Genomic DNA, 10,660 nt, shown 5'->3' on the forward strand with positions numbered 1-10,660 from the left:
ACCACGACCTTAGGCAGCCTGTTCCAATGCTTGACCACCCTTTCAGTGAAGAAATTTTTCCCAATATCCTATGTTTAACTGCAGCATCATAACTCTGAGGCCATCAACACACATTGGACGTACAAGGGGTTGTTGCTTTTAGGCTGCAGTTGATGAGAGTTTTGAGACTACTCGGAGAAAATAAGTTCAGTTCTGAGGGTGCAATGGCAAAGAATAAAAAATCGTATCTGTGATATAGAGATGTGTTATGATGCACAGGATAAAGGTGGGTTGGATTGACTGGAACTGGACAAAGGCATCTCCAAAAGGTGGATTTCCACAGAAAGCCTTTCTTGCCTTAAACTTTTGGCTTGCTTGGTGGTATAGCAACTAGATAAAACACAGTGGGGAAAAAACCCAAACCAACAACAGGAAAGAGAAACAGAGAGAATAAAGGGGAAAGTTCTTTCAGGTTAAACTCGTAGCCTGGAAAAAGAACTCCCAGAGGCTCTAGAGGTATAAAGGATGCATCTTTGACACTCCATGGGCAACAGTTACTTTCATTAGAATAAAGCAGATGCAAAGTTGCCAAACCACAGGTAAAATCACAAGATATTTGCTCCCCTTACTGCTGTCCTAGACTCAGTCACCGAACCGCTCTAGTCATGCTCATCTCTTCAGGTTGTCTGTGCACGCACCAAGATTGTGATAAGTTTCAGACATCTTTTGAAACAGAAACTTGAGACCTCGTGCTTTTCAGGGCTCTCAATCACTTGAGGGCACAGATAGGCCTTTAATTGCCCTGGCTACACTCACTTGGCACCAATTCCAGGAGCTCTAGTAAGCTCAGGCTAGGTGTTGTCTTTGCCTGAATGATGTTGTGGGTGCCCTCGTCGGTGGGAGCACTTGAAGGGGTCACCCTGTGATCCTAGCTCATCCTTCCATGTGGAGAAGCTCTGCTTTTGCGGCTCTTTGGCTACGTCTTGACTCGATGGCTTTTAGATTTCATAGGACAGTTTGGTAAGCTACCTACTTATTAATTATTTCTTTAAAATACAGGTACATATGTAGAGGAGCAAATGACTTTTCATGAAAAAGGTCGTGAAGTAATATGAAATTCAGGTCTAAGTTACTTTCAATAGTGGAATAGAAAATTTTCAATAGAAAAGCAATTAGAAAAACTTAAAAGGTTGTTCTTGGGCCAGAATATTCTGGTGTGTGCTCTTGCTGGCTTCATGAGCTTGTTTTGCCTTACCTATGTGGCTAGGACACAAAAATAAGCTTTTCTTGGCACATCTTTCAGCCTAAGTAGAGACATGGTGCAGAGGTCCAAGGAAGCTTGTACACAGCAGAGTCTGCTGCTGCTCAGCTCAGAAACAAATCCTTGTGTTTTGTTGTTTAAACAAATAAGGCATTCCTCCTGTGGGCATGACTGCAGGCCCTTGATTAAATTGGGCAAAAAAGATGCTTGGGAGATAAAAGACACAAGAAAAGGTGGTTGCCTAGCCAAAAGTATTAATAAACATTGACTGTCATCTCCAGGTTGGTCCAAGTCATGACTTTCTAAGTGGAAGTGTTATTTTTTTCTTCCCTCCACAGCTGCCTGTGAATAACTAACCTGATAGAAGAGACTGTACAGTTTGATGTCAGCCTTGTTCTGCTGTGCTGGGAGGACTGGTGCATGTTCCTTCCGAACTGCTCTGGGACTGCTGGAGAAAACTGTTATCCATCTGCCAGATCCCTTTGAGAGGGAAATGCACTCACTGTATGCTGGAGGAACTGGATGAAGAGGAAAACACTTGGGAAAAAGCCAGAAGACAAAGAAGTCTGGGTAAGTTCTCTTTGAATCTGGCATAAACTGTTACAAGGTGTAGGTGTCTGGAAATAGGTGGATTTTCAGTCAGCATTGACCATACCCATGTCATCAAAGGCAGCGATGGTTTACTTCTGAAGAGTTGCAAAGTTAAAGTGTGTTTTTGGAGGCCACACACTCATTTTCAGCCAGCTCACGGGAGGCTGAGGAGGTCAGATTTGGAGACCAGTAATTCTCTCATCCTTTGAGATGGTGAGTGGGGGGAACTGTAACCGAGCAACAACTTTTCTCTGCCAGAGGGTTCCCGTGGAAAAGGACAGGAAATGTCCATTTGCACCTTCTTAATCAGTTTATATGCTAAAACCATTCTCTGCTCAGGAATGAGGCTTACTGGATATAGATAACATATGACTTCATTCTTGAAGTTTGCTAAGACTCAACATGATCTGTTTAGAGTTTGATTCCTTTTACTATAGAGTCTACTAAATTCCCATAGCTAAGAGTCTCATAGAAGACAAATGTATATTTTGAGAGCATGGGAATGTAACATGACAAAGACAGAATAATAAATACTCTTAAAAGATGTGTTTCTTCTTCCAATACACTTTTTTTAGCTTCTCTGTACTTTTACTAGGCTGGTGTTTTAAATTATCACCAAGTGGGCATGTAAGACTGGCCCTATTGTTTTGTGTGTTTATGCTCCTATTAAGAAACAAGGTGTGGAGAAAGTGTCTTAACAAACAAGGTGTGGAGAAAGTGTCTTTTCCTGTCTTGGGTGGTCTCTGGATATCTATTATGGACTTACCTTAACTATGGGGAAAAATTTTTGCTCAGTATTAAACTTCAAGTACTGTTGGGGTCACTTCAGTTCATGGATCCATCTGTGTTCCAAATTCCTATTCCTATCCAATTTGCATTACTTAGAATCTCTTCACATCCTCTACGTAATAGATGTAATACTTCCTTCTTCTACGGAAGCAGGCTTTCCCACTTGGGGTGTGTCAGGCTGTGTCAAAAGCGGCTCCAGAACAGAACTGCAGGAAGGGCAAGGGGCAGTGTCAACTTGTTGCAAGTGCTGAATTTGTTGAGGTCTCTTTAGATGCTTACTCACTCAGCTTTCCCAAGTAACTGCTCATGAGAGTGTCCTGGGTTTGGAGGGCAGTAGGTGAGCTCTGAGGTGAAATTCACGTGAAGGCATTTGTAAAATGCTTACAGATGCCCCTGCAAGTGTCTGGCACCTTTGAATTTACTAAAGCCTTGAAGGTAAGATGCTATTGTTGCTGTGCTGAATATCTTGGCTTAGATTTCAGGTGAAGATTCTAATAAAGCTGAGAAGAGAATGTCAGTGTCATGTCCCCGTGTCCTATAGCTGGTCACCGGAGACCTGTTTTTCATGTAACAGCATCAAACCCAAAAAGCAGAGATGTAAGAGTGGTGCCCTCTCTCACTGTGGAGAATTTGTGGGTTTTCTGTAATGTGATTTCTGAAGTCTGCCTTTGAGACACAGTAGGCAGGCAGATGACCTTTACCTTTGTTGTGCTAAATAAAAATATTTTTCGCTTGCTCTAGGTGAAGAAGTAACGCATATATATTTATATATATATATTCATTTTTTGGTCAGTAATGGGAGGGATACAAAAATAAACACAAACCCTGGAATGGCTACCAGGTGATACTGACAAAGCGGCTGAGAAAAGCTGACCTTTACCTGATCTGTCGGCCTCCATGTTTAAAATCTACTCTGTAATGAATGGTCAAGATGTGCGGTGGTAGTACTGTATCTTTTGGTATCCCATGGCTATACTGCCAGTTGAAGAAACCAGTAGCTGGGGTCTAAATATCTGAAAATCTGGAAAAAATTCAGCTCTGAATTGAAGTCCTGTAAGCAGTACTTGGATTAAGAGGAGCAATAAATCTCCAAACTTACTCTCCCTTTAGAGTTCGGGCTTCTATTGCCAGTCTGAACTGGGGTCTGAGGTTGATGTCATTGGGTTTCCCTCGGTGCAGGAGCAGACAGCAATGATCCATAATGAGTCAAGCTCGCAAAGAATATATCTACCCTCTGGGCATAGGTGCTTCTGAAGGATTTTGAAAGTCAACCTCCTGTCTGTGGCTGTCTCATGCTTGAAAAGCAACTCGTGATGAAATACTGACATGTCTAGTGCAAAATCCGAGTCTTTTAATAGCATTATCAGAAACTCCTTTGATATGAGGAACAGAGAAGGTTGAGTGGGAGGGGTCTTGTTACACAGAACAGGCCAAAGACAATAATGCCTGAAATGGACCATAACAATGCATATGTTCTCCAGACAGCTGATTTCATGACTCAGACCTCTGTCATACTGCTTCAGCTGAGGCAGTGAAGCTCTGCAAAGGCGTAGTTGCAAGCAGAACTGCTTTTCATGACTTGGAGTGAACTCATCCTACCATTCAGCCTTTTACCTTCCTTCAGTCCAGTGGTTGCAACACAGAGCAGAAAGTGGTGATTTGGACTGTCTTACAGGCTTTGAAAAATTAGTGGCTTCGTTGTCAAGAAGGCTAGATAGTGTAAGACTTTCAGGAATTTTTGGTGTTACCTTTTCTGTGCTCCTGTCAAGTCAGGGCCACAAGGGTGTGGTAACAAGTGGATGTTGGTCAGTTTTTAAAACTCTGCCCTTAAATGTGTATCTGCATGGTTTATTAAAAGAAATACCTTTTCTTTCTCTACCCTTAGAGTCTGAATGCCTGCTGTGGAGTTGTAAAAGTTATGACTTAGAAGTTCTTATTCCTGACTGCATACATAAAGATTGCAGGCTACAAGATACAGCGTTATCTAAAATGGTGGCCATTGGATTTAGTCAGCACTCCTATTGTGTTGTGTTTCTTGTAGATCCCAAGTCAAATTTTAATATGTCCGTGACAAGCTTTGCTGTAGGTGTGAGAAAAGACGTAGCAGTTCTCATTCTGCAAGTAGGAAATAGGAGGACTGGAGTGGCTACAGGTCTGTGCAGAGTTACATGTCTTTTAGAGAATGGAACTAAAGCTAAAATCCTGATGTCAAGCCTGCGGCTTTAGCTGGAAGGCCGTGCACGTTGTACTTCATGTACATAAAACTAATGCTTGAACATCTTTTGTTTCTAACAGCCTTTTGGTAATAGGACAAGTTATTCACAATACAAAGTGGCTGTATTTGTGGGGGGTGGGTGTGGGTTTGGTTTCCACATGCTGATCTGGAGTGTGCTGCTTACCACACAAATAACTGAGCCTCAGTTCTCCATCCTGCAGATTTTGATAATAATGTTCCTTTATGTTTAAAAACTCATTCTGAGATCTTGGAGGACTGTACGGTGTCACCCTGTGGTGTGCTGGACTGTCTATTATTAAGGTGTTGTATCATGTCTGCTGGGGATGTCTTGCAGTTGTACTCTTAGCTGTAGGAACAGGTGAAGAAAAAGTCCCAAAGGCAAACAGGGTTTTGTACTATTCCTTCCAAAACTGGAATGCAAAAGGCTGGGTTCAAAATAGTTGTTTGATTGCATGCTGTTATAATAACTGTTTTCCTTAGGATACTATTTCTCAGTTGGAGTGACATTCTGAGATATTATCTGAAGCTGGATTGGGGCTATTTGGATGGAAGCTTTTAAGATAAATAGGCTCACCTTTGCTTGACCTGTTAGGTTTAAAATTGTTCATATTAATACTACCCTAAGTCATTCTTCATCCTTTTTAGACACTTTAAATATTACAGCTCTAATGACAAGATCTAAATGAAACTGGATGTTATATGTCTGTGCGGATTGACTAAAGATGGTCTTTTGCCTCAAGGAGACTGGAGCAGCAGCAGGGGGACCTCTTGGAGTAAAAGTGGCCTTATCCCATTTGCACAAAAAGAAGAACAACTGGAGGTTGCAAAGTGGTTCAGTTGTAAGTCAGGCGTTTCTGAGCCATGGGTGGGAGAAGCAGAGTTGTACAGGTGTTCCCCGGCTCCAGTTTGGGAGGTCCTGCAGAGCCCCCAGCTCGGGGGCAGGCTGGTGGGAGCAGAGTGCTGCTGCTCAGGGCAGGGTTTGGGCGTACAGCCCTGTGGCTCACAGGGGAGCGGTGCTGGTGGGATCTGTGCTGGCTTCCAAGGAGCTCCTGTCCTGTGAGCTGCTTCTACCTGTTTCCTGGCCTTTGGGCTACAGCCCTGGAGAGAGCAGAGGTGCAACAACTCCGCCTCCGAGGCAGCCATATAAGTGTGTCCTGTTGGCTGGATTAGACCCATAGGCCTGCATTAGAGGATCTCAAGTGAAGAGATCGTCCCTGGTCCATACAACGTGGCGTGGAACAGAAGGCTGCATCTGTCTTGGAAGCAACGCATTAGCAGACTTTTTTTTTTAAATGATGCTTCTGCAAAAGTGGATTGTGCAACTCTCCTGAATGAATAATTTCTGGTGACAGCAATGCAAATGCTGTGTTGCTACATTTTGTTTTCCCATTGAAACACTCTTTTTTTTTTTTTTTTTTAATGCTAGACCCAGTCTTTTAAAAACAGAAACATTAAATAAGACTTCCCTGTCTCTGTTCCGGCACCTAAATCGGTGTCAGCCTTTTCCAAAGGGCTGATCAGCACCCAGAGTTCCCCACAAGGGTCGTGACTGACCAGTGAAAACTTTAGCGTAGTTAACGCTCTGAAAAATCATGTTGCAGATTCATCTGCCTGAGGGTAGGGTTTTTTTGTTGTTGTTTTTGCTCTTTTTTTCCCCCAGTCTCTGGCTGGATTGCCAACCTTATGTTAATTCATGTTTCTCAGAGCTTCACCCTAGAGCAAGGCTAGGCTTTGAGAACAGTGAGGAAAATTTGAAAATATGATTCAAGTGTGTTCCAAAACGAATAGCAAATATTGTATTGCTTATTTAATTAATTAATTTTAAAACTAATTTAAGAAAAAAAATAATCTCATCAGGGCATGACTGTTTAAAAACTGGCAGGGTTTTCAAGCCTTGAAGTACTGCCTTAAATATTTCTTTAAAAAGGAGTCATCTTTGAAGATGACTGAAACAGCAGTTGTCATAATAGTGGTGTTACTTGCATCTCTCTCTGTTTTCTGGCCCTGACCCAATGCTGGGCTTCTTGCCTGTGCTTGCACTTGTGGTTGGATCAGTTATTATTTTATTCCATGTGACAGAAGAAAACTCTCATTTCTTTGTAAGATCAGGTGACTGTTGGATACTTGAATTTCCACAAACTGAGAGCTACAATACGATGCTTTAACTGCATTCTTCAAACTCAGCCCTTGTTTAGTTTTGCTTTACAGTTAGAGCTGAGCACTGATAAACAAGAAACACCCTAATGGCAATCTGCTTCCTTGTACTGACACACATGTACATCAGTCTCACTTCATTGTTCTTGCCAGACCGAGTTCAGCTTTATTTTCTCTCTACCTATAACTGAATCACATCCTGTCTCTCACTCATGCAGATCTTTTGGAGTACCCGAAGAAATGAAACTATTGCAAGATGTGGTAAACTGAAATACCAAGGAAGGTTCAACTGTCCCAGCTCAGTGGCTGGAAATAACTGGTTTTGTAGGCCTTCTCAGAAGCCCCAGCTAGTCCAGGCGTAACATGGCACTGAATTTTGTTGTACCTACTGATAGGATACAGGCGTAACTGTGGGCTGGTTGGAGTGATACAGTTGTATCCTGAGGTTTTTACTTATCTCTTCCTTGATGATTGGCAACTGTAATATCCGTTGCTGTAACATCTCCAAGACAACTTCACAGCAACAATAATAACTGACAACAATAAGGAATTATGCAAGAAGCCTGAAAATCTCCTCTGTCACATGAGAAACTTCTGAAGCCGACAAAAATACAGCCTGCCTCACTGGGCTGTGACCAGTAGATGCCACTGCAGCCTTTTCAACAGGGACCACCGCAACATGGATATAAGTGAATGTGACTGCAGCGTAGGAAAGGGACATCTGGTGACCTTCTCAGTCATGTTAGCTGATGATGGCATCTGTGACACCACCTGATGCTGGAGGTGTACAGGACAGACATGAGGTAAAACCACCTTATGTACATGTCTACATGGTTAATTCTTAGGGCAGGTGACATCCTTCCTATTTAGGAATCTATGGAAATCTTGTTTTCCTGTCTGAATTTCCTGTTTGCCCTTGCCTTATGGTACGAGTGGGAGCCATGATGGTATCTCTGCCCCTGCATCAAGGAGTGCAATTTATATTTCTTTCCAGGTTACTATTGTTTTGGGCCCAGCAGGCACTGAAGGTTTCTGCCATGATAGACAGGCGTGCTTGGCGTTGTGGTCTGCATTTGGTAAACACTGGCTGTTGCATGTTTATGAAATAGTGTTACTGAGCTGTATTGGGGTTTTGTAAGTATAAAGATGATATTTGGGAGAAAAGTTCTTCCACTGAAATGTTATTTGATAAAAAAATAGGTTGGTTTTTTATATACTTTTTTTTTTTTTAAAAAAAGCAAACAGTGGAAGCCATACAGCTTCCTCTGTAGTTCTATTTTTTATATGTATATAAATATATATTTTTAACCCACCTGACTATGAAGTCTGTCTGGAACATTATCTATTTAAAAAGTACCTCTTAAGCCAAAGTGTAGAACTTGTTGCTCCTACAAAATGTATCCCCATCAGAGGCTTTACATTGCTAGGAGAAGACTCTGTGGTGAGGGTGTCTGGGATTGGAACCAGTGCAGCTGTACTGTACAGGCGGCAGGAGAACTTGAGAATGTGGTGGTGGTGGGTCTATGTCATTCATGCTTTTGTGTGGAATTTATTAAGGGCAAAAGGAGTTGGCTGTTGTACTAATCTCTCTTTGGGGTATTACAAGCTTGCAGATGCTATTCCAGCCAATTTGCTCCAGTAGAAAAATCTCTTTCCTGTTGGATCTTATCATCTCTGCCAGGCAGGTGTGTGCAGGGGCTTTGTGGCTGCTCGTGGAGGAGCTCTGCTCTGCGCATCTGTGATGTGTTTGGGCAGACCTCCGGGAGCACACCGTCAGTAGACTCTCTTTCTCTAGCCTGAATTCCTCTTACCAAGAGCCCTTTTTCCTAAGAGTAAGATTATGTATTCTGGATCAGTTCTGCAAAGCACTTCAACACATGCTTAACTTATGGATATGAGTGGTCCTGTTGAAGGCGTTCCTTGGTGCCTTGGCCTGGTATGAACTCTTTGCTGGACTGTCATGGATCAAGCCATAAGGGACTTTTACTGTGGCTGACACTGGAGAGGTGGCCTATCGTTTTCGTTAGAGAATGCTACAGTTCAAGCAGTGCAGATCCCTCATGATTTGATACAGATACACACTCACCCCTAACAAATATACTTACTTTTGAAGGAATTCGGTGAGCCTCCATGATCAGGCCTTGAAGATCTCAAGTCGTGAGCTGCACCTTCCCAAAAATTAAATCCCACCCCAATATTTTGGCTTTAGGCAACTAGCTCTGCCCAATTTCATTATTTTATTTGTCACTTTGTTATCTATTTGTCATTTTGAGCCCTTGTGATGCATGCAAGTCATATTGTCAGTCTTTACTGTGCAGCTGAAAGAAAGGGAGATAACGCCTTGACGAAGTGGAAGGTGAGATTCACGTGTGATTACATGAATAGAAGAAAGAAATATTCTTAAAAATACAAAATATCTGAAGAATTGGATCAGCAGTTGTGGTAGTCTTTCAAGGATTTGATTAAACTGAATTGGAGTTAGGATTTTCCTTCCTCTAAAAGAAAGCACATGGATGCATGTAACAAAGGAAGAGTAAAGCAGTTTAAATGGAGCTTTTTTTTTTAATAGATGGATCTTGAAAAATACTTTGTCTCTGTATGCGGGTTCTTCTAAACTGCTTATACTAATGTGGTTGTTTCTGTAATTTAATTATCTCTGCACTCAATGAGAACAAGGTAATTAAAAGTCTCTTCTTTTGTTAGCTGAAATGTATTAGTTTTTCCTATGCAGAACTTGGTAGCTTTTGTTTGCTGCTCTTGTCATAGGCTGTTTTTGTTCAGCACAGCTGTGCTTTCTATTGCATAACAACTTAATATAGCTGGCTTTATAGCTCTTCCTTTTTATAGGCTGGACAAAGTTACCTCCAGGGATTTGCAAATGTAGGTCAGTAGTGTAAAAGCACAAGTCCCGCTCCTATATTAAAGCTCGCCCTGTATCGGCCAGTCAGTTTTGCTTCCAGTCCCTTCAGCAGGTTGTGGTGCAGGCGCTTTGGTGTTAGAAGGCTAAATGTGTGTGCAGGGAAATTGCTGGGCTTTCAAGCTTGGTCCCGGTAGCCTGGGTTTGGAAATCATATTTTGTTTTTAACCAGAAAGGTTTTTATTTTAGAAAGCTCTTGGGAGATGAGCTTAACCTTGGACTACGGTAATATCAGGACAGAACAGGGCTGGGCATAGTTTGTGTTTAGATTGGCGACAGCCAATCCTTCGGAGCTGCATGATTCAGTAGCTGACACACTTCCTTCTGGGCATGAATGCCACAGCACGTTGGTAGGAGGTACTGCATTGCTCCATGAGTCATTAAATCCAAAGCACTGATTTTTTCCTCGTCATTAAAGATCACTTGGCTCCCTTAGTAAGAGCGCAGCTTTGCCTGGCTGTTCTGACTAACCCCTGACTCCAGTAAGCTCCCTTGCCGCGCAGTCTCCTCCCTGGCAGTCTGCTTTCATCACTTGCTCTTGGGGTTCCTGCTGAAGTGCTGCAGATTCATGATGCTGGTAGAGAATAGCTGGTCCTTTCTGTACTGGGGAGATCCATGTGTTTTCACAGCTCTGAAACTAGAAGGCTAAATAACTAGATCATGTAAACTGGGTAATTTCATTTGCTTGTCAGTGTACGCAGGCCAGGGATCTTGTGCATTCTGTGAGTTTCTT

The sequence above is a fragment of the Falco cherrug genome, chromosome 13, assembly GCF_023634085.1.
Source record: "Falco cherrug isolate bFalChe1 chromosome 13, bFalChe1.pri, whole genome shotgun sequence".
NCBI classification, from domain to species: Eukaryota; Metazoa; Chordata; class Aves; order Falconiformes; family Falconidae; genus Falco; species Falco cherrug.